Source organism: Oncorhynchus kisutch, unplaced genomic scaffold (genome assembly GCF_002021735.2).
Source record: "Oncorhynchus kisutch isolate 150728-3 unplaced genomic scaffold, Okis_V2 scaffold4076, whole genome shotgun sequence".
Lineage (NCBI taxonomy): Eukaryota > Metazoa > Chordata > Actinopteri > Salmoniformes > Salmonidae > Oncorhynchus > Oncorhynchus kisutch.
Window position 1 is genome coordinate 39376 of NW_022266021.1, and position 24437 is coordinate 63812.

At 47.7% G+C, this 24437-nt stretch overlaps 1 protein-coding gene across 1 annotated transcript in view; it reads left to right on the forward strand.

Moving 5' to 3' along the window:
* LOC109885648 (epidermal growth factor receptor kinase substrate 8) overlaps positions 1 to 24437 on the forward strand; it is a 174739-nt gene that overhangs the window by 28059 nt on the left and 122243 nt on the right.

Consider the following 24437-nt stretch of genomic DNA (forward strand, 5'->3'; position numbering starts at 1 on the left):
GAGATTATAACAGAACATGGCCAAGATGTTCAAATGTTCATAAATGACCAGCATGGTCGAATAATAATAAGGCAGAACAGTTGAAACTGGAGCAGCAGCACAGTCAGGTGGAAGTTGAAACTGGAGCAGCAGCATGGCCAGGTGGACTGGGGACAGCAAGGAGTCATCATGTCAGGTAGTCCTGGGGCATGGTCCTAGGGCTCAGGTCAGTTGAAACTGGAACAGCAGCATGGCCAGGTGGACTGGGGACAGCAAGGAGTCATCATGTCAGGTAGTCCTGGGGCATGGTCCTAGGGCTCAGGTCAGTTGAAACTGGAACAGCAGCATGGCCAGGTGGACTGGGGACAGCAAGGAGTCATCATGTCAGGTAGTCCTGGGGCATGGTCCTAGGGCTCAGGTCAGTTGAAACTGGAACAGCAGCATGGCCAGGTGGACTGGGGACAGCAAGGAGTCATCATGTCAGGTAGTCCTGGGGCATGGTCCTAGGGCTCAGGTCCTCCGAGAGAGAGAAAGAAAGAGAGAAGGAGAGAATTAGAGAACGCACACTTAGATTAGGGCTGGGGAACTCATTACTAAAGGGTTGTCTGCTGTATGTACCTAGCGCTGGGGAACTCATTACTAAAGGGTTGCCTGCTGTATGTTATTAGGGCTGGGGAACTCATTACTAAAGGGTTGTCTGCTGTATGTAACTAGGGCTGGGGAACTCATTACTAAAGGGTTGTCTGCTGTATGTACCTAGGGCTGGGGAACTCATTACTAAAGGGTTGTCTGCTGTATGTAACTAGGGCTGGGGAACTCATTACTAAAGGGTTGTCTGCTGTATGTACCTAGGGCTGGGGAACTCATTACTAAAGGGTTGTCTGCTGTATGTACCTAGGGCTGGGGAACTCATTACTAAAGGGTTGTCTGCTGTATGTAACTAGGGCTGGGGAACTCATTACTAAAGGGTTGTCTGCTGTATGTACCTAGGGCTGGGGAACTCATTACTAAAGGGTTGTCTGCTGTATGTACCTAGGGCTGGGGAACTCATTACTAAAGGGTTGTCTGCTGTATGTAACTAGGGCTGGGGAACTCATTACTAAAGGGTTGTCTGCTGTATGTACCTAGGGCTGGGGAACTCATTACTAAAGGGTTGTCTGCTGTATGTAACTAGGGCTGGGGCACTCATTACTAAAGGGTTGTCTGCTGTATGTAACTAGGGCTGGGGAACTCATTACTAAAGGGTTGTCTTCTGTATGTACCTAGGGCTGGGGAACTCATTACTAAAGGGTTGTCTGCTGTATGTACCTAGGGCTGGGGAACTCATTACTAAAGGGTTGTCTGCTGTATGTAACTAGGGCTGGGGAACTCATTACTAAAGGGTTGTCTGCTGTATGTACCTAAGGCTGGGGAACTCATTACTAAAGGGTTGTCTGCTGTATGTAACTAGGGCTGGGGAACTCATTACTAAAGGGTTGTCTGCTGTATGTACCTAGGGCTGGGGAACTCATTACTAAAGGGTTGTCTGCTGTATGTACCTAGGGCTGGGGAACTCATTACTAAAGGGTTGTCTGCTGTATGTACCTAGGGCTGGGGAACTCATTACTAAAGGGTTGTCTGCTGTATGTAACTAGGGCTGGGGAACTCATTACTAAAGGGTTGTCTGCTGTATGTAACTAGGGCTGGGGAACTCATTACTAAAGGGTTGTCTGCTGTATGTAACTAGGGCTGGGGAACTCATTACTAAAGGGTTGTCTGCTGTATGTAACTAGGGCTGGGGAACTCATTACTAAAGGGTTGTCTGCTGTATGTAACTAGGGCTGGGGAACTCATTACTAAAGGGTTGTCTGCTGTATGTACCTAGGGCTGGGCAACTCATTACTAAAGGGTTGTCTGCTGTATGTAACTAGGGCTGGGGAACTCATTACTAAAGGGTTGTCTGCTGTATGTAACTAGGGCTGGGGAACTCATTACTAAAGGGTTGTCTGCTGTATGTAACTAGGGCTGGGGAACTCATTACTAAAGGGTTTTCTGCTGTATGTAACTAGGGCTGGGGAACCCATTACTAAAGGGTTGTCTGCTGTATGTACCTAGGGCTGGGGAACTCATTACTAAAGGGTTGTCTGCAGTATGTACCTTGGGCTGGGGAACTCATTACTAAAGGGTTGTCTGCTGTATGTAACTAGGGCTGGGGAACTCATTACTAAAGGGTTGTCTGCTGTATGTAACTAGGGCTGGGGAACTCATTACTAAAGGGTTGTCTGCTGTATGTAAATAGGGCTGGGGAACTCATTACTAAAGGGTTGTCTGCTGTATGTAACTAGGGCTGGGGAACTCATTACTAAAGGGTTGTCTGCTGTATGTACCTAGGGCTGGGGAACTCATTACTAAAGGGTTGTCTGCTGTATGTACCTAGGGCTGGGGAACTCATTACTAAAGGGTTGTCTGCTGTATGTACCTAGGGCTGGGGAACTCATTACTAAAGGGTTGTCTGCTGTATGTAACTAGGGCTGGGGAACTCATTACTAAAGGGTTGTCTGCTGTATGTACCTAGGGCTGGGCAACTCATTACTAAAGGGTTGTCTGCTGTATGTAACTAGGGCTGGGGAACTCATTACTAAAGGGTTGTCTGCTGTATGTAACTAGGGCTGGGGAACTCATTACTAAAGGGTTGTCTGCTGTATGTAACTAGGGCTGGGGAACTCATTACTAAAGGGTTGTCTGCTGTATGTAACTAGGGCTGGGGAACTCATTACTAAAGGGTTGTCTGCTGTATGTACCTAGGGCTGGGGAACTCATTACTAAAGGGTTGTCTGCAGTATGTACCTTGGGCTGGGGAACTCATTACTAAAGGGTTGTCTGCTGTATGTAACTAGGGCTGGGGAACTCATTACTAAAGGGTTGCCTGCTGTATGTAACTAGGGCTGGGGAACTCATTACTAAAGGGTTGTCTGCTGTATGTACCTAGGGCTGGGGAACTCATTACTAAAGGGTTGTCTGCTGTATGTAACTAGGGCTGGGGAACTCATTACTAAAGGGTTGTCTGCTGTATGTACCTAGGGCTGGGGAACTCATTACTAAAGGGTTGTCTGCTGTATGTAACTAGGGCTGGGGAACTCATTACTAAAGGGTTGTCTGCTGTATGTACCTAGGGCTGGGGAACTCATTACTAAAGGGTTGTCTGCTGTATGTACCTAGGGCTGGGGAACTCATTACTAAAGGGTTGTCTGCTGTATGTACCTAGGGCTGGGGAACTCATTACTAAAGGGTTGTCTGCTGTATGTACCTAGGGCTGGGGAACTCATTACTAAAGGGTTGTCTGCTGTATGTAACTAGGGCTGGGGAACTCATTACTAAAGGGTTGTCTGCTGTATGTACCTAGGGCTGGGGAACTCATTACTAAAGGGTTGCCTGCTGTATGTACCTAGGGCTGGGGAACTCATTACTAAAGGGTTGTCTGCTGTATGTAACTAGGGCTGGGGAACTCATTACTAAAGGGTTGTCTGCTGTATGTACCTAGGGCTGGGGAACTCATTACTAAAGGGTTGTCTGCTGTATGTACCTAGGGCTGGGGAACTCATTACTAAAGGGTAATGAGGTAGGAGGGTGTTCCCTGGTTGGTAGGAGGGTGTTCCCTGGTTGGTAGGAGGGTGTTCCCTGGTTGGTAGGAGAGTGTTCCCTGGTTGGTAGGAGGGTGTTCCCTGGTTGGTAGGAGGGTGTTCCCTGGTTGGTAGGAGGGTGTTCCCTGGTGGGTAGGAGGGTGTTCCCTGGTTGGTAGGAGGGTGTTCCCTGGTTGGTAGGAGGGTGTTCCCTGGTTGGTAGGAGGGTGTTCCCTGGTTGGTAGGAGGGTGTTCCCTGGTTGGTTGGGGGTGTTCCCTGGTTGGTAGGAGGGTGTTCCCTAGTTGGTAGGAGGGTGTTCCCTGGTTGGTAGGAGGGTGTTCCCTGTTTGGTAGAAGGGTGTTCCCTGGTTGGTAGGAGGGTGTTCCCTGGTTGGTTGGGGGTGTTCCCTGGTTGGTAGGAGGGTGTTCTCTGTTTTGGGGTGGACCAGAGGTCTCATTGATATCTTTCACGCGAACATCCAGCCCTTCCATCCAAAGCCTTTCCTAATGTCAATCAAACTGCTAAGATGTCATTTCAACATATTTTCACACACTTTGAATTGATTTGGATCGTAGCCTAAGTAATTCAGGACAAAGGCATACCGTTAAATCATGTAGAATATGGGGCGTTGAAACATTTGATGTGGGTCAATTCTGAGTCCAAGTCAAAGTGTTAAAGAGAAAAGTCAATACTTGGGACATTCTTGCTGTCCCCTCTGTCGCCGAGGCTTTGGGAATGAAACATGGTCTTTAACGAGAAGAAAGACCTGTACACTGCTATTTCCTGCATCACTTCAGATCACTACACTTCTGAAACATGGTCTTTAACGAGAAGAAAGATCTGTACACTGCTATTTCCTGCATCACTTCAGTTCACTAGGTTTCTGAAACATGGTCTTTAACGAGAAGAAAGACCTGTACACTGCTATTTCCTGCATCACTTCAGTTCACTAGGCTTCTGAAACATGGTCTTTAACGAGAAGAAAGACCTGTACACTGCTATTTCCTGCATCACTTCAGATCACTACGCTTCTGAAACATGGTCTTTAACGAGAATAAAGACCTGTACACTGCTATTTCCTGCATCTCTTCAGATCACTAGGCTTCTGAAACATGGTCTTTAACGAGAAGAAAGACCTGTACACTGCTATTTCCTGCATCTCTTCAGATCACTAGGCTTCTGAAACATGGTCGTCCTCAACACCCTGTCTCTGCTTCCTCATTCACTTGACCTCTATCCTGTCCGCTGCACCCTGACCAAACACATGATCTTCTCTTAGCCGTTCCTCTCCAGTGTATGGTACCACCCACACACACACTGCAAGATTACATTGTGACTAAGAATGTCCTGCTACTCTTTCGCTGTGTTCAAGGGTTCCTTCAAGGTCCTGGGCTGCTTTGATGCTTGTGCTGCTACCATGTTGTGGTGCTGCCATGTAGTGGTGCTGCCATGTTGTACTGCTACCATGTTGTGGTGCTGCCATGTAGTGGTGCTACCATGTAGTGGTGCTGCCATGTTGTACTGCTACCATGTAGTGGTGCTACCATGTTGTGGTGCTGCCATGTTGTGGTGCTGCCATGTTGTGGTGCTGCCATGTTGTGGTGCTGCCATGTTGTAATGCTACCATGTTGTGGTGCTGCCATGTAGTACTGCTACCATGTTGTACTGCTACCATGTTGTACTGCTACCATGTTGTGGTGCTGCCATTCTGTGGTGCTGCCATGCTGTGGTGCTGCCATGTTGTGTTTTCATGTGTTGTTGCCATGCTGTGTTGTCATGTGTTGCTGCCATGCTGTGTTGTCATGTGTTGTTGCCATGCTGTGTTGTCATGTGTTGCTACCATGCTGTGTTGTCATGTGTTGTTGCCATGCTGTGTTATTGTTGTACCAGTCCACCACTCTAGGTCTATGACCCCTGTGTTATTGTTGTACCAGTCCACCACTCTAGGTCTATGACCCCTGTGTTATTGTTGTACCAGTCCACCACTCTAGGTCTATGACCCCTGTGTTATTGTTGTACCAGTCCACCACTCTAGGTCTATGACCCCTGTGTTATTGTTGTACCAGTCCACCACTCTAGGTCTATGTCCCCTGTGTTATTGTTGTTCCAGTCCACCACTCTAGGTCTATGACCCCTGTGTTATTGTTGTACCAGTCCACCACTCTAGGTCTATGACCCCTGTGTTATTGTTGTACCAGTCCACCACTCTAGGTCTACGACCCCTGTGTTATTGTTGTACCAGTCCACCACTCTAGGTCTATGACCCCTGTGTTATTGTCGTACCAGTCCACCACTCTAGGTCTATGACCCCTGTGTTATTGTTGTACCAGTCCACCACTCTAGGTCTATGACCCCTGTGTTATTGTCATACCAGTCCACCACTCTAGGTCTATGACCCCTGTGTTATTGTTGTACCAGTCCACCACTCTAGGTCTATGACCCCTGTGTTATTGTTTTACCAGTCCACCACTCTAGGTCTATGACCCCTGTGTTATTGTCGTACCAGTCCACCACTCTAGGTCTATGACCCCTGTGTTATTGTTGGACCAGTCCACCACTCTAGGTCTATGACCCCTGTGTTATTGGCGTACCAGTCCACCACTCTAGGTCTATGACCCCTGTGTTATTGTCATACCAGTCCACCACTCTAGGTCTATGACCCCTGTGTTATTGTTGTACCAGTCCACCACTCTAGGTCTATGACCCCTGTGTTATTGTTGTACCAGTCCACCACTCTAGGTCTATGACCCCTGTGTTATTGTTGTACCAGTTCACCGCTCTAGGTCTATGACCCCTGTGTTATTGTTGTACCAGTCCACCACTCTAGGTCTATGACCCCTGTGTTATTGTTGTACCAGTCCACCACTCTAGGTCTATGACCCCTGTGTTATTGTTGTACCAGTCCACCACTCTAGGTCTATGACCCCTGTGTTATTGTCGTACCAGTCCACCACTCTAGGTCTATGACCCCTGTGTTATTGTCGTACCAGTCCACCACTCTAGGTCTATGACCCCTGTGTTATTGTTGTACCAGTCCACCACTCTAGGTCTATGACCCCTGTGTTATTGTTGTACCAGTCCACCACTCTAGGTCTACGACCCCTGTGTTATTGTTGTACCAGTCCACCACTCTAGGTCTACGACCCCTGTGTTATTGTTGTACCAGTCCACCACTCTAGGTCTATGACCCCTGTGTTATTGTTGTACCAGTCCACCACTCTAGGTCTATGACCCCTGTGTTATTGTTGGACCAGTCCACCACTCTAGGTCTATGACCCCTGTGTTATTGGCGTACCAGTCCACCACTCTAGGTCAATGACCCCTGTGTTATTGGCGTACCAGTCCACCACTCTAGGTCTATGACCCCTGTGTTATTGTCATACCAGTCCACCCACTCTAGGTCTATGACCCCTGTGTTATTGTTGTACCAGTCCACCACTCTAGGTCTATGTCCCCTGTGTTATTGTTGTTCCAGTCCACCACTCTAGGTCTATGACCCCTGTGTTATTGTTGTACCAGTCCACCACTCTAGGTCTATGACCCCTGTGTTATTGGCGTACCAGTCCACCACTCTAGGTCTATGACCCCTATGTTATTGGCGTACCAGTCCACCACTCTAGGTCTATGACCCCTGTGTTATTGTCATACCAGTCCACCACTCTAGGTCTATGACCCCTGTGTTATTGTTGTACCAGTCCACCACTCTAGGTCTATGACCCCTGTGTTATTGTCATACCAGTCCACCACTCTAGGTCTATGACCCCTGTGTTATTGACATACCAGTCCACCACTCTAGGTCTATGACCCCTGTGTTATTGTTGTACCAGTCCACCACTCTAGGTCTATGACCCCTGTGTTATTGTTGTACCAGTCCACCACTCTAGGTCTATGACCCCTGTGTTATTGTTGTACCAGTCCACCACTCTAGGTCTATGACCCCTGTGTTATTGTTGTACCAGTCCACCACTCTAGGTCTATGACCCCTGTGTTATTGTTGTACCAGTCCACCACTCTAGGTCTATGACCCCTGTGTTATTGTTGTACCAGTCCACCACTCTAGGTCTATGACCCCTGTGTTATTGTTGTACCAGTCCACCACTCTAGGTCTATGACCCCTGTGTTATTGTCATACCTGTGGTACAAGGATTCTCTACTCTATACATTGATTGTCTTGTCACATAAAACTGAAATTAGGTGAAATATTAGAATTTGCGTAACCTAGGAAATTGCGGAGGAATTTCTGCATATTGCACCTTTTAATAAAGGTCAGGAGTGGTCACCTGTGTTGGTAGTTTGAGGTAACCTTGACCTTCGTTACCCGTTCTTTATAGATCAACTGAGTTGTTCTATTAATGTGCCCCTGGTTTGTTAATGAGCAATATCTCCGGTCGTCGTCAACGCCATCATCAGGATCAGGAAGAGGTCAGCAGTTATTAATAAGTAGCGAGTTCATTAAAGCACCTCTCCAGTGACCTGCCTGGTAATTGGTGTCGTTAAAGCACCTCTCCAGTGGCCTGCCTGGTAATTGGTGTTGTGAGCCTTTCAGCTCCTCGTTCCATTCATCTCCCACAGGTACAACTGGTTTCCCTGGAGCTATGTCACGTAAAACCCCTATCTATCTATTACCCTGTCTCTGGGTCACTGTCTGTCTGTCTGTCTGTCTGAAGGGCTTTATTGGCATGGGAAACATACAGAGCCTTGTAAAAGTCTCCATCCCCCTTGGAGTTTTTCCTATTTTGTTGCATTACAACCTGTAATTTAAATAGATTTTTAATGTGGATTTCATGTAATGGACATACACAAAATAGTCCAAATTGGTGAAGTGAAATTTAAAAAAGGGGTCCGTGTTTTCAGCCCCTTTGCTATGAAGCCCCTACATAAGATCTGGTGCAACCAATTACCTTCAGAAGTCACATCATTCATTAAATAAAGTCCACCTGTGTGCAATCTAAGTGTCACATGATCTGTCACATGATCTCATTATATATACACCTGTTCTGAAAGGCCCCAGAGTCTGCAACACCCCTAAGCAAGGTGTACCACCAAGCAAGCAGCACCATGAAGAGCAAAGTTGTGGAGAAGTACCGATCAGGGTTGGATTATAAAACGTTGAACATCCCACGGAGCACCATTAAATCCATTAATAAAAAATGGAAAGAATATGTCACCACCACAAACCTGCCAAGAGAGGGCCGCCCACCAAAACTCACGGACCAGGCAAGGAGGGCATTAATCAGAGAGGCAACAAAGAGACCAAAGATAACCCTGAAGGAGCTGCAAAGCCTCACAGCAGAGATTGGAGTATCTGTCCATAGGACCACTTTAAGCCGTACACTCCACAGAGCTGGGCTTTACAGAAGAGTGGCTGTCCATAGGACCACTTTAAGCCGTACACTCCACAGAGCTGGGCTTTATGGAAGAGTGGCTGTCCATAGGACCACTTTAAGCCATACACTCCACAGAGCTGGGCTTTACAGAAGAGTGGCTGTCCATAGGACCACTTTAAGCCGTACACTCCACAGAGCTGGGCTTTACAGAAGAGTGGCTGTCCATAGGACCACTTTAAGCCGTACACTCCACAGAGCTGGGCTTTACAGAAGAGTGGCTGTCCATAGGACCACTTTAAGCCGTACACTCCACAGAGCTGGGCTTTACAGAAGAGTGGCTGTCCATAGGACCACTTTAAGCCGTACACTCCACAGAGCTGGGCTTTACAGAAGAGTGGCTGTCCATAGGACCACTTTAAGCCGTACACTCCACAGAGCTGGGCTTTACAGAAGAGTGGCTGTCCATAGGACCACTTTAAGCCGTACACTCCACAGAGCTGGGCTTTACAGAAGAGTGGCTGTCCATAGGACCACTTTAAGCCGTACACTCCACAGAGCTGGGCTTTACAGAAGAGTGGCTGTCCATAGGACCACTTTAAGCCGTACACTCCACAGAGCTGGGCTTTACAGAAGAGTGGCCAGAAAAAAGCCAATGCTTAAAGAAAAAAATAAGCAAATATGTTTGGTGTTCGTACAAAAGGCATGTGGGAGACTCCCCAAACATATGGAAGAAGGTACTCTGGTGAGATGAGACAAAACATTAGCTTTTTGGCCATCAAGGATAGCGCTATGTCTGTCACAAACCCAACACCTCTCATCACCCCGAGAACAGCATCCCCACAGTGAAGTATGGTGGTGGCAGCATCATGCTGTGGGGATGTTTATCTGCAGGGACTGGGAAACTGGTCAGAATTGAAAGATGGATGGATGGCGCTAAATACAGGGAAATTCTTGAGTCTTCCAGAGATTTGAGACTGGGACGGGGGTTTACCTTCCAGCAGGACAATGACCCTAAGCATACTGCTAAAGCAACTCTTGGGTGGTTTAAGGGAAAACATTTAAATGTCTTGGAATGACCTAGTCAAAGCTCAGACCTCAATCCAATTGAGAATCTGTGGTATGACTTAAAGATTGCGGTACACCAGCGGAACCCATCCAACTTGAAGGAGCTGGAGCAGTTTTGCCTTGAAGAATGGGCAGAAATCCCAGTGGCCTCATGTGCCAAGCTTATAGAGACATACCCCAAGAGACCGGCAGCTATAATTGTAATTCTCTCTCTGTGTATTGTGTTGACTGATAAGGTACTGGTAACGTCTCTACTCGTTAGCTAGTGAGTCTGTCTCTCTCTCTGTGTATTGTGTTGACTGATAAGGTACTGGTAACGTCTCTACTCGTTAGCTAGTGAGTCTGTCTCTCTCTCTGTGTATTGTGTTGACTGATAAGGTACTGGTAACGTCTCTACTCGTTAGCTAGTGAGTCTGTCTCTCTCTCTGTGTATTGTGTTGACTGATAAGGTACTGGTAACGTCTCTACTCGTTAGCTAGTGAGTCTGTCTCTCTCTCTGTGTATTGTGTTGACTGATAAGGTACTGGTAACGTCTCTACTCGTTAGCTAGTGAGTCTGTCTCTCTCTCTGTGTATTGTGTTGACTGATAAGGTACTGGTAACGTCTCTACTCGTTAGCTAGTGAGTCTGTCTCTCTCTCTGTGTATTGTGTTGACTGATAAGGTACTGGTAACGTCTCTACTCGTTAGCTAGTGAGTCTGTCTCTCTCTGTATTGTGTTGACTGATAAGGTACTGGTAACGTCTCTACTCGTTAGCTAGTGAGTCTGTCTCTCTCTCTCTCTGTGTATTGTGTTGACTGATAAGGTACTGGTAATGTCTCTACTCGTTAGCTAGTGAGTCAGTCTCTCTCTCTGTGTATTGTGTTGACTGATAAGGTACTGGTAACGTCTCTACTCATTAGCTAGTGAGTCTGTCTCTCTCTCTCTGTGTATTGTGTTGACTGATAAGGTACTGGTAACGTCTCTACTCGTTAGCTAGTGCGTCTGTCTCTCTCTCTGTGTATTGTGTTGACTGATAAGGTACTGGTAACGTCTCTACTCGTTAGCTAGTGAGTCTGTCTCTCTCTCTCTCTGTGTATTGTGTTGACTGATAAGGTACTGGTAACGTCTCTACTCGTTAGCTAGTGAGTCTGTCTCTCTCTGTATTGTGTTGACTGATAAGGTACTGGTAACGTCTCTACTCGTTAGCTAGTGAGTCTGTCTCTCTCTGTATTGTGTTGACTGATAAGGTACTGGTAACGTCTCTACTCGTTAGCTAGTGAGTCTGTCTCTCTCTGTATTGTGTTGACTGATAAGGTACTGGTAACGTCTCTACTCGTTAGCTAGTGAGTCTGTCTCTCTCTCTGTGTATTGTGTTGACTGATAAGGTACTGGTAACGTCTCTACTCATTAGCTAGTGAGTCTGTCTCTCTCTCTCTGTGTATTGTGTTGACTGATAAGGTACTGGTAACGTCTCTACTCGTTAGCTAGTGCGTCTGTCTCTCTCTCTGTGTATTGTGTTGACTGATAAGGTACTGGTAACATCTCTACTCGTTAGCTAGTGAGTCTCTCTCTCTCTGTGTATTGTGTTGACTGATAAGGTACTGGTAACGTCTCTACTCCTTAGCTAGTGAGTCTGTCTCTCTCTCTGTGTATTGTGTTGACTGATAAGGTACTGGTAACGTCTCTACTCGTTAGCTAGTGAGTCTGTCTCTCTCTCTGTGTATTGTGTTGACTGATAAGGTACTGGTAACGTCTCTACTCGTTAGCTAGTGAGTCTGTCTCTCTCTCTGTGTATTGTGTTGACTGATAAGGTACTGGTAACGTCTCTACTCGTTAGCTAGTGAGTCTGTCTCTCTCTCTGTGTATTGTGTTGACTGATAAGGTACTGGTAACGTCTCTACTCGTTAGCTAGTGCGTCTGGGGGTGAAGGCTCTCCTCTGATGTGGGTCTAGAACAACTAGCTGTCTGCTGGGGCTCCTGAGAGATCTTTGATCAGGAGACACTAGGTTGTGTAATCATCTCCTATCTTTTCCCTGATTCTGGTCTGTTAGAAGACAATATTTTCCCTGATTCTGGCCTGTTTAGAAGACAATATTTTCCCTGATTCTGGCCTGTTTAGAAGACAATATTTTCCCTCCCTGACATGTTGTTGTTATCCAGATGTTGAGTGATGCAACCAAATGGAACGGAATGGAACAGAACACACTGCTGCATTAGAGGGACGTGGTCAGCAGGGACCGGAACCATCCATGCGAACATTCTGATTGGCCCCTGTCCATCGGGTCAGAGTTCTGATTGGCTCCTGTCCACCGGGTCAGAGTTCTGATTGGCTTCCGTCCAGTGGGTCAGAGTTCTGATTGGGCCCTGTTAATCCGCTCAGGCTTGTGATTGGCCTCCGTCCAGCGGTCGTCCATGGGGATGTCCACTGGTCCAGGAGTTGTATTTTAGGAAGTTCCCAGACTCTGGTATCAGTAAAGGCCACCAGTTATCCCTCCTCTCACGGCCCTGTGAGCTGTGATGTGTTGGACACGGGTGGGTTTTTCTCGCTCTGGGAAAATGATTAGATTTGAGCTCCAGTGAAAAAATGTCAGTTGACGATGATAGGAATATGAGTTTCCTCTGCAATCCTCAACCTAACTCTTCTGGCAGGTGAAATAGAGGCTTTTAATAGACTGCTCTGTATATGCACTCAGCAATAACAATAGTTACATACGTAAGTCTCCTTAATGCTCAACTCAATTGAAATTCTATGATGTTTTAACAAAAAAAAGAACCATGGGCCAAAACGCTTTGGGCAAAAATGCAAAAATGACGGCTTTAAACTTTATAACTGATCAACGAACCATCATACCTGGTCATTAGAGAAGCCCCTCCTACAGGAAGAACCATCATACCTGGTCATTAGAGAAGCCCCTCCTACAGGAAGAACCATCATACCTGGTCATTAGAGAAGCCCCTCCTACAGGAAGAACCATCATACCTGGTCATTAGAGAAGCCCCTCCTACAGGAAGAACCATCATACCTGGTCATTAGAGAAGCCCCTCCTACAGGAAGAACCATCATACCTGGTCATTAGAGAAGCCCCTCCTACAGGAAGAACCATCATACCTGGTCATTAGAGAAGCCCCTCCTACAGGAAGAACCATCATACCTGGTCATTAGAGAAGCCCCTCCTACAGGAAGAACTGTCAGGCCTGGTAGAGATGCCCCACTCCCTCCTACAGTATCAGCTGTCAGGCCCGGTAGAGATGCCCCACTCCCTCCTACAGTATGAACTGTCAGGCCCGGTAGAGAAGCCCCTCTCCCTCCTACAGTATGAACTGTCAGGCCCGGTAGAGATGCCTCTCCATTCCCCCAGGGTTACGCTGGCTGGTTTATTTTTGAGGAATCAATTAAAGCTCTGAACGCTCTGGGAACAATTAACAGAGCAGAGATGATTCTGGGTATTATCCAGGAAGGGACCAGTAGAGGCCTGTGGGTATTATCTGGGGTGCGACTGAGCTTAGCTGAGTTTACACTGAGGACAGATGGTGTCAGGAAGACTTCCTCTCTCTTCTCGCTCTCCGTCTGGACCATGACTCAACACAACATGGCTGCTGGTAAATGTGTAACGAGGACATCAGTCTGTTGTTATTGACCTGGTACTGTCTGAATTCTTCAAATTCATACATCAATGTTCCTTGAAAAGAAAACCTGGGAATAGCCTTGTCAAGTCCTTTCTTCCAAGTTGCTCTTTATCAGAGTGTTTTCCTTCTGTTGCTCAGCCTTTCACAACCTTCCCAAAGCATCTGTCTCTGTCCTAACAGCTTCTTTATCAGCTTTTTGAGGCTGAGTGAGAGTTCCCACCTATTCCTCTACTATTGTATGTTTCAACAGACCACAGGTCAGAGAGGGCGTTAAACCATGGTGATGCACTACTACCTGTCAACCACACGTCAGAGAGGGCGTTAAACCATGGTGATGCACTACTACCTGTCAACCACAGGTCAGAGAGGGTGTAAAACCATGGTGATGCACTACTACCTGTCAACCACACGTCAGAGAGGGCGTTAAACCATGGTGATGCACTACTACCTGTCAACCACACGTCAGAGAGGGCGTTAAACCATGGTGATGCACTACTACCTGTCAACCACACGTCAGAGAGGGTGTTAAACCATGGTGATGCACTACTACCTGTCAACCACACGTCAGAGAGGGTGTTAAACCATGGTGATGCACTACTACCTGTCAACCACACGTCAGAGAGGGTGTTAAACCATGGTAATGCACTACTACCTGTCAACCACACGTCAGAGAGGGTGTTAAACCATGGTGCTGCTCTACTACCTGTCAACCACACGTCAGAGAGGGCGTTAAACCATGGTGATGCACTACTACCTGTCAACCACACGTCAGAGAGGGTGTTAAACCATGGTGATGCACTACTACCTGTCAACCACACGTCAGAGAGGGTGTTAAACCATTGTGATGCACTACTACCTGTCAACCACACGTCAGAGAGGGTGTTAAACCATGGTGATGCACTACTACCTGTCAACCACACGTCAGAGAGGGTGTTAAACCATGGTGATGCACTACTACCTGTCAACCACACGTCAGAGAGGGTGTTAAACCATGGTGATGCACTACTACCTGTCAACCACACGTCAGAGAGGGTGTTAAACCATGGTGATGCTCTACTACCTGTCAACCACACGTCAGAGAGGGCGTTAAACCATGGTGATGCACTACTACCTGTCAACCACACGTCAGAGAGGGTGTTAAACCATTGTGATGCACTACTACTTGTCAACCACACGTCAGAGAGGGTGTTAAACCATGGTGATGCACTACTACTTGTCAACCACACGTCAGAGAGGGTGTTAAACCATGGTGATCTACTACTACCTGTCAACCACACGTCAGAGAGGGTGTTAAACCATGGTGATGCACTACTACCTGTCAACCACACGTCAGAGAGGGTGTTAAACCATGGTGATGCACTACTACCTGTCAACCACACGTCAGAGAGGGTGTTAAAACATGGTGATCTACTACTACCTGTCATATCAGACCTGTGTCACTGCTGCTTCCTAGTCCATCCGTAGTCGTGGTGATCAGCTGGTCTGGAATTACGTGACTTTAAAGACGATCAGAGTATCTATCAGGACTGGAGTCCAGTTACACCATGAGACAAACCGTCCTCTAAAGGGTTTAATAACAGCTGTCCATCCCTAACTATAGCCTTCAGCTTTCCACTTATCCCGTCAAGACGTCCCTCTTGTGGTCAGATTCCCACTGTGATTTAGTAAACAACAGATTTGATGGAACACAGTCTCATAGCTGTGTACTGATATCGCTCTGTATTCTGTGCTCGCCCCTCTGTCTACTAGGAACTCTGAAGTCCTGCTAGCTAGTTCACCGTTCAGGCAGGTTGGCTAGCCAGTTCTAATCATGTAGTCCTGCTAGCTAGTTCACCGTTCAGGCAGGTTGGCTAGCCAGTTCTAATCATGTAGTCCTGCTAGCTAGTTCACCGTCCAGGCAGGTTGGCTAGCCAGTTCTAATCATGTAGTCCTGCTAGCTAGTTCACCGTCCAGGCAGGTTGGCTAGCCAGTTCTAATCATGTAGTCATAATCCTGCTAGCTAGTTCACCGTTCAGGCAGGTTGGCTAGCCAGTTCTAATCATGTAGTCCTGCTAGCTAGTTCACCGTTCAGGCAGGTTGGCTAGCCAGTTCTAATCATGTAGTCATAGTCCTGCTAGCTAGTTCACCATCCAGGCAGGTTGGCTAGCCAGTTCTAATCATGTAGTCATAGTCCTGCTAGCTAGCTCTCTGTCCAGGCAGGTTGTTTTGTTGTCCTAGGCTACCTGGCTAAAATGCTTGCTTGCTGGCCTAACATCCTTTCATGGGCAACGATGAGCCAGCTAGTTAATATTAGCCTTCTACATCTAGCTACATACTGAACTTCCATCCTCTCAGTGCAGGGGCACAATGTATGAATTAATGGTTGGATCAGAATCACTGTTATAATCATTGGCCAGTAAAACCACAAGTCCAAGTCCAAATCCCTATCTCCATCCCAGGCTAATTTAGGAAAGGGACAATTTTAGCTAGCTAGCCACCGGAGGACAACAACACAACAAGATGCAGTAATTGTAAAGAATTTTGTCAATGACGTTTTGCTTTTGATGTGATGTGATTGGTGTGAAGCCAAATCCAAACTGTCTTCCCTTGACACCTGTGTGTGTGTGTGTGTGTGTGTGTGTGTGTGTGTGTGTGTGTGTGTGTGTGTGCTTGTGTGTGTGTGTGTGTGTGTGTGTGTGTGCTGTTCTCTCCAGTTGTTCTAGTCCTCTGTGCTGCTGTCCCACCAGGCCGAAGGGGAATCCCAATCCTCTCTACCCTCCTGACACGGTTACACTGAATGTATTGGAAGGGAAATGCCTGACTGAGGGTAGCCTCCCTGAGGGAGAACAGATCGCTGCTAATCCTGAGAGTGATGGGTCATGGGTGTTGTGACATGCTGTCTGTCACCTTCAGTTGTCTGCCAGTATTGTGACATGATGACATGTTATGTAGTGGTGACACTGTGCGGTATGTAGTCCTGCTGATGCTGCAGGTATTTAACCTGGTTGGTTTAGATCCGGCTCATTCACACAGTAAAGGACTATCTCACCTGTCTCTAGTGAACTGCCTCTAGTGGACTGTCTCACCTGTCTCTAGTGGACTGTCTTTAGTGGACTGTCTCACCTGTCTCTAGTGGACTGTCTTTAGTGGACTGTCTCACCTGTCTCTAGTGGACTCCCTCTAGTGGACTGTCTTTAGTGGACTGTCTCTAGTCCGAGAGGGCGTTAACTGTCTTTAGTGGACTGTCTTTAGTGGACTGTCTGTAGTGGACTGTCTTTAGTGGACTGTCTGTAGTGGACTGTCTTTAGTGGACTGTCTTTAGTGGACTGTCTTTAGTGGACTGTCTTTAGTGGACTGTCTGTAGTGGACTGTCTTTAGTGGACTGTCTTTAGTGGACTGTCTGTAGTGGACTGTCTTTAGTGGACTGTCTTTAGTGGACTGTCTTTAGTGGACTGTCTTTAGTGGACTGTCTTTAGTGGACTGTCTTTAGTGGACTGTCTTTAGTGGACTGTCTTTAGTGGACTGTCTTTAGTGGACTGTCTCACCTGTCTCTTTTTTATTTATTTTTATTTTTTATTTGACCTTTATTAAACGACAGATTTGTACCTTGTCAGCTCGGGGATTTGAACTTGCAACCTTCCGGTTACTAGTCCAACGCTCTAACCACTAGGCTACTCTGCCGCCCTGGACTGCCTCTAGTGGGCTGTCTCTAGTGGACTGTCTCACCTGTCTCTAGTGGACTGCCTCTAGTGGGCTGTCTCTAGTGGACTGTCTCACCTGTCTCTAGTGGACTGCCTCTAGTGGGCTGTCTCTAGTGGACTGTCTCACCTGTCTCTAGTGGACTGCCTCTAGTGGGCTGTCTCTAGTGGACTGTCTCACCTGTCTCTAGTGGGCTGTCTCTAGTGGACTCTCTCTAGTGGACTGTCTCACCTGTTTCTAGTGGACTATCTCATCTGTCTCTAGTGGACTGTCTCTAGTGGACTCTCTCTAGTGGACTATCTCACCTGTCTCTAGTGGACTGTCTCTAATGGACTCTCTCTAGTGGACTGTCTCACCTGTTTCTAGTGGACTATCTCATCTGTCTCTAGTGGACTGCCTCTAGTGGACTGTCTCACCTGTCTCTAGTGGACTATCTCACCTGTCTCTAGTGGACTGTCTCTAATGGACTCTCTCTAGTGGACTGTCTCACCTGTTTATAGTGGACTATCTCACCTGTCTCTAGTGGACTATCTCACCTGTCTCTAGTGGGCTGTCTCTAGTGGACTCTCTCTAGTGGACTATCTCACCTGTCTCTAGTGGACTGTCTCTAATGGACTCTTTCTAGTGGACTGTCTCACCTGTTTCTAGTGGACTGTCTCACCTGTTTCTAGTGGACTATCTCATCTGTCTCTAGTGGACTGTCTCTAGTGGACTCTCTCTAGTGGACTATCTCACCTGTCTCTAGTGGACTGTCTCTAATGGACTCTCTCTAGTGGACTGTCTCACCTGTTTCTAGTGGACTATCTCATCTGTCTCTAGTGGACTGTCTCTAGTGGACTCTCTCTAGTGGACTATCTCACCTGTCTCTAGTGGACTGTCTCTAATGGACTCTCTCTAGTGGACTGTCTCACCTGTTTCTAGTGGACTATCTCATCTGTCTCTAGTGGACTGCCTCTAGTGGACTGTCTCACCTGTCTCTAGTGGACTATCTCACCTGTCTCTAGTGGACTGTCTCTAATGGACTCTCTCTAGTGGACTGTCTCACCTGTTTATAGTGGACTATCTCACCTGTCTCTAGTGGACTATCTCACCTGTCTCTAGTGGGCTGTCTCTAGTGGACTCTCTCTAGTGGACTATCTCACCTGTCTCTAGTGGACTGTCTCTAATGGACTCTTTCTAGTGGACTGTCTCACCTGTTTCTAGTGGACTGTCTCACCTGTTTCTAGTGGACTATCTCATCTGTCTCTAGTGGACTGTCTCTAGTGGACTCTCTCTAGTGGACTATCTCACCTGTCTCTAGTGGACTGTCTCTAATGGACTCTCTCTAGTGGACTGTCTCACCTGTTTCTAGTGGACTATCTCATCTGTCTCTAGTGGACTATCTCACCCGTCTCTAGTGGACTATCTCACCCGTCTCTAGTGGACTATCTCACCTGTCTCTAGTGGACTATCCTACCTGTCTCTAGTGGACTATCTCACCTGTCTCTAGTGGACTATCTTATCTGTCTCTAGTGGACTACCTCACCTGTCTCTAGTGGACTGTCTCTAGTGGACTATCTCACCTGTCTCTAGTGGACTATCTCACCTGTCTCTAGTGGACTATCTCACCTGTCTCTAGTGGACTATCTCACCTGTCTCTAGTGGACTGTCTCATCTGTCTCTAGTGGACTATCTCATCTGTCTCTAGTGGACTGTCTCTAGTGGACTATCTCACCTGTCTCTAGTGGACTATCTCACCTGTCTTTAGTGGACTGTCTCACCTGTCTCTAGTGGACTATCTCACCTGTCTCTAGTGGACTACCTCACCTGTGCTAGGAGGTGAGTGCTAGGAAAAGAGGTCCTGTTAGGAGAAGAGGGACTCTAGCAGTAATCAGGTGTTTTAGAGGTCCTGCTAGGAGAAGAGGTCCTGCTAGGAGAAGAGGTCCTGCTAGGAGAAGAGGTCCTGCTAGGAGAAGAGGTCCTGCTCGGAGAAGAGGTCCTGCTCGGAGAAGAGGTCCTGCTTGGAGAAGAGAGACTCTAGCAGTAATCAGGTGTTTTAGAGGTCCTGCTAGGAGAAGAGGTCCTGCTAGGAGGAGAGGTCCTGCTAGGAGAAGAGGTCCTGCTAGGAGAAGAGGTCCTGCTAGGAGAAGAGGTCCTGCTAGGAGAAGAGGTCCTGCTAGGAGAAGAGGTCCTGCTAGGAGAAGAGGTCCTGCTAGGAGACGAGGGACTCTAGCAGTAATCAGGTGTTTTAGAGGTCCTGCTAGGAGAAGAGGTCCTGTTAGGAGAAGAGGTCCTGTTAGGAGAAGAGGTCCTGCTAGGAGAAGAGGTCCTGCTAGGAGAAGAGGTCCTGCTAGGTGAAGAGGTCCTGCTAGGAGATGAGAGACTCTAGCAGTAAGCAGGTGTTTTAGAGGTCCTGCTTGGAGAAGAGGTCCTGCTAGGAGAAGAGGGACTCTAGCAGTGATCAGGTGTTTTAGAGATCCTGCTAGGTGAAGAGGTCCTGCTAGGTGAAGAGGTCCTGCTAGGAGAAGAGATCCTGCTAGGATGAGAGGTCCTGCTTGGAGAAGAGGTCCTGCTAGGAGAAGAGGTCCTGCTAGGAGAAGAGGGACTCTAGCAGTAATCAGGTGTTTTAGAGGTCCTGCTAGGAGAAGAGGTCCTGCTAGGAGAAGAGAGACTCTATCAGTAATCAGGTGTTTTAGAGGTCCTGCTAGGAGAAGAGGTCCTGCTAGGAGAAGAGGTCCTGCTAGGAGAAGAGGTCCTGCTAGGAGAAGAGGTCCTGCTAGGAGAAGAGGGACTCTAGCAGTAATCAGGTGTTTTAGAGGTCCTGCTAGGAGAAGAGGTCCTGCTAGGAGAAGAGGTCCTGCTAGGAGAAGAGGGACTCTAGCAGTAATCAGGTGTTTTAGAGGTCCTGCTAGGTGAAGAGGTCCTGCTAGGTGAAGAGGTCCTGCTAGGAGATGAGAGACTCTAGCAGTAATCAGGTATTTTAGAGGTCAGACTCTGACATTCCTCAGGCTGGAATGTGACTCGCTACATCAGAGGATTCAGTTTCACAGTGGAGTGTCACCCTGGTACACACGTTTATCCCTCTCTCCCTCTCCTCTCCTCCTTCCTCCTCCACTCCCTCCTCCTCTCTTCTATCCCTCTCTCCCTCGCCTCTCCTCCTTCCTCCTCCACTCCCTCCTCCTCTCTTCTATCCCTCTCTCCCTCGCCTCTCCTCCTTCCTCCTCCACTCCCTCCTCCTCTCTTCTATCCCTCTCTCCCTCGCCTCTCCTCCTTCCTCCTCCACTCCCTCCTCCTCTCTTCTATCCCTCTCTCCCTCGCCTCTCCTCCTTCCTCCTCCACTCCCTCCTTCCTCTCTTCTATCCCTCTCTCCCTCGCCTCTCCTCCTTCCTCCTCCACTCCCTCCTTCCTCTCTTCTATCCCTCTCTCCCTCGCCTCTCCTCCTTCCTCCTCCACTCCCTCCTCCTCTCTTCTATCCCTCTCTCCCTCGCCTCTCCTGCTTCCTCCTCCACTCCCTCCTCCTCTCTTCTATCCCTCTCTCCCTCGCCTCTCCTCCTTCCTCCTCCACTCCCTCCTTCCTCTCTTCTATCCCTCTCTCCCTCGCCTCTCCTCCTTCCTCCTCCACTCCCTCCTTCCTCTCTTCTATCCCTCTCTCCCTCGCCTCTCCTCCTTCCTGCTCCACTCCCTTCTCCTCTCTTCTATCCCTCTCTCTCTCGCCTCTCCTCCTTCCTCCTCCACTCCCTCCTTCCTCTCTTCTATCCCTCTCTCCCTCGCCTCTCCTCCTTCCTCCTTCCTCTCTTCTATCCCTCTCTCCCTCGCCTCTCCTCCTTCCTCCTCCACTCCCTCCTTCCTCTCTTCTATCCCTCTCTCCCTCGCCTCTCCTCCTACCTCCTCCACTCCCTCCTTCCTCTCTTCTATCCCTCTCTCCCTCGCCTCCCCTCCTTCCTCCTCCACTCCCTCCTCCTCTCTTCTATCCCCCTCTCCCTCTCCTCCTTTTTCCTCCACTCCCTCCTCCTCTCTTCTATCCCTCTCTCCCTCGCCTCTCCTCCTTCCTCATCCACTCCCGTCTCCGCCTACCTCTCCTCTCTCTCCCCACTTCCCTTCTCCTCTCCCCTGTCAGCCTATCCCCAGCCATTGAGTAGCTCCTGGAACACCCATTCGCAGGCCTCTCCTCTCTCCACGCTCCTCCTCTCCTCTCTCCTCTCTCCTTTGTTCAACAGAGGGAGATTAGGTAGGGTTATGGAGGAGTGCTGGGTAATGGCCATTTCTGTTGTGGTCAGTTACCATGGTGAGGAGTTTAAGAAGGTAGGGGAAGTGCATGGGGTTAGAAGCAGTTTCAAGGGGCAGTCTCTCTCTCTCTCTCTCTCTACCTCTACCTCTCTCTCTACCTCTACCTCTCTCTCTCTCTCTCTCTCTCTCTCTCTCTCTCTCTCTCTCTCTCTCTACCTCTCTCTCTCTCTCTCTACCTCTCTCTCTCTCTCTCTACCTCTCTCTCTCTCTCTCTCTACCTCTCTCTCTCTCTCTCTCTCTCTAATGGGCTTGATTGGCATGGGAAACATATCTTAACATTGCCAAAGCAATGGGGAGGCAGGGTAGCCTAGTGGTTAGAGCGTTGGACTAGTAACCGAAAGGTTGCAAGTTCAATTCCCCGAGCTGACAAGGTACAAATCTGTCGTTCTGCCCCTGAACAGGCAGTTAACCCACTGTTCCTAGGCCATCATTGAAAATAAGAATTTGTTCTTAACTGACCTGACTAGTAAAATAAAGGAGAAAAAAAAGTGAAGGAAGTAGTTAATAAATGTCATATTATGTATATATACAGTGTTGTAACGATGTGCAAATAGTGATAATCTCTCTCACACACACACACACACACACACACACACACACGCTTGGGCCAACAGCCAGTCCCTCCCTCCTCCCCTGCTGCAAAAGAGACATTAATTAGGGGCCTAAGAGCAGGTCGCTATCAGCAACAGCAGAGCAGGTTGCTACCGGCAACCGAAGAACATCCAGAGGTCACCTGTTGCTGAGGCCAGATAGGAGGAGCCAGAGCTGTCAATCACTGATAGGGGGAGGGGAGAGAGAGAAAAAATATATACAGTGCCTTGCGAAAGTATTCGGCCCCCTTGAACTTTGCGACCTTTTGCCACATTTCAGGCTTCAAACATAAAGATATAAAACTGTATTTTTTTGTGAAGAATCAACAACAAGTGGGACACAATCATGAAGTGGAATGACATTTATTGGATATTTCAAACTTTTTTAACAAATCAAAAACTGAAAAATTGGGCGTGCAAAATTATTCAGCCCCTTTACTTTCAGTGCAGCAAACTCTCTCCAGAAGTTCAGTGAGGATCTCTGAATGATCCAATGTTGACCTAAATGACTAATGATGATAAATACAATCCACCTGTGTGTAATCAAGTATAAATGCACCTGCACTGTGATAGTCTCAGAGGTCCGTTAAAAGCGCAGAGAGCATCATGAAGAACAAGGAACATACCAGGCAGGTCCGAGATACTGTTGTGAAGAAGTTTAAATCCGGGTTTTGGATACAAAAGATTTCCCAAGCTTTAAACATCCTAAGGAGCACTGTGCAAGCGATAATATTGAAATGGAAGGACTATCAGACCACTGCAAATCTACCAAGACCTGGCCGTCCCTCTAAACTTTCAGCTCATACAAGGAGAAGACTGATCAGAGATGCAGCCAAGAGGCCCATGATCACTCTGGAGGAACTGCAGAGATCTACAGCTGAGGTGGGAGACTCTGTCCATAGGACAACAATCAGTCGTATATTGCACAAATCTGGCCTTTATGGAAGTGTGGCAAGAAGAAAGCCATTTCTTAAAGATATCCATAAAAAGTGTTGTTTAAAGTTTGCCACAAGCCACCTGGGAGACACACCAAACATGTGGAAGAAGGTGCTCTGGTCAGATGAAACCAAAATGGAACTTTTTGGCAACAATGCAAAACGTTATGTTTGGCGTAAAAGCAACACAGCTCATCACCCTGAACACCCTATCCCCACTGTCAAACATGGTGGTGGCAGCATCATGGTTTGGGCCTGCTTTTCTTCAGCAGGGAAGATGGTTAAAATTGATGGGAAGTTGGATGGAGCCAAATACAGGACCATTCTGGAAGAAAACCTGATGGAGTCTGCAAAAGACCTGAGACTGGGACAGAGATTTGTCTTCCAACAAGACAATGATCCAAAACATAAAGCAAAATCTACAATGGAATGATTCAAAAATAAACATATCCAGGTGTTAGAATGGCCATGTCAAAGTCCAGACCTGAATCCAATCGAGAATCTGTGTCTTCAACTCTTTAACATCGTCCTCAGCTCTGGCATCTTCCCCAATATTTGGAACTAAGAACTGAGAAACCCCAATCCACAAAAGTGGAGACAAATTTGACCCCAATAACAACCGTGATATATGAGTCACCAGCAACCTTGGGAAAATCCTCTGCAGATATGTACGTTTCCACAGTGAAAACAATGGACTGAGCAAAAGTCAAATTGGCTTTTTACCAAATGACCGTATGACAGACCACATATTCACCCTGCGCACCCTAATTGACAAACAAACAAACCAAAGCAAAGGCAAAGTGTTCTCATGCTTTGTTGATTTCAAAAAAGCGTTTGACTCAGTTTGGCCTGAGGGTCTGCTGTACAAATGGATGGAAAGTCGTGTTGGGGGAAAAACATACGGCATTATAAAATCCATGTCCACAAACAACTACAGCTGTTAAAATAGGCAAAAAACACACATCTCTTTCCACCCTGACTCCACGTTGTAGTTCCACCTTGATTACAGGTTGTAGTTCCACCTTGACTCCAGGCTGTAGTTCCACCTTGAGTACAGGTTGTAGTTCCACCTTGACTACAGGTTGTAGTTCCACCTTGACTACAGGTTGTAGTTCCACCTTGACTACAGGTTGTAGTTCCACCTGACTCCAGGTTGTAGTTCCACCTGACTCCAGGTTGTAGTTCCACCTTGACTACAGGTTGTAGTTCCACCTGACTCCAGGTTGTAGTTCCACCTGACTCCAGGTTGTAGTTCCACCTGACTCCAGGTTGTAGTTCCACCTTGACTACAGGTTGTAGTTCCACCTGACTCCAGGTTGTAGTTCCACCTTGACTACAGGTTGTAGTTCCACCTTGACTACAGGTTGTAGTTCCACCTTGACTACAGGC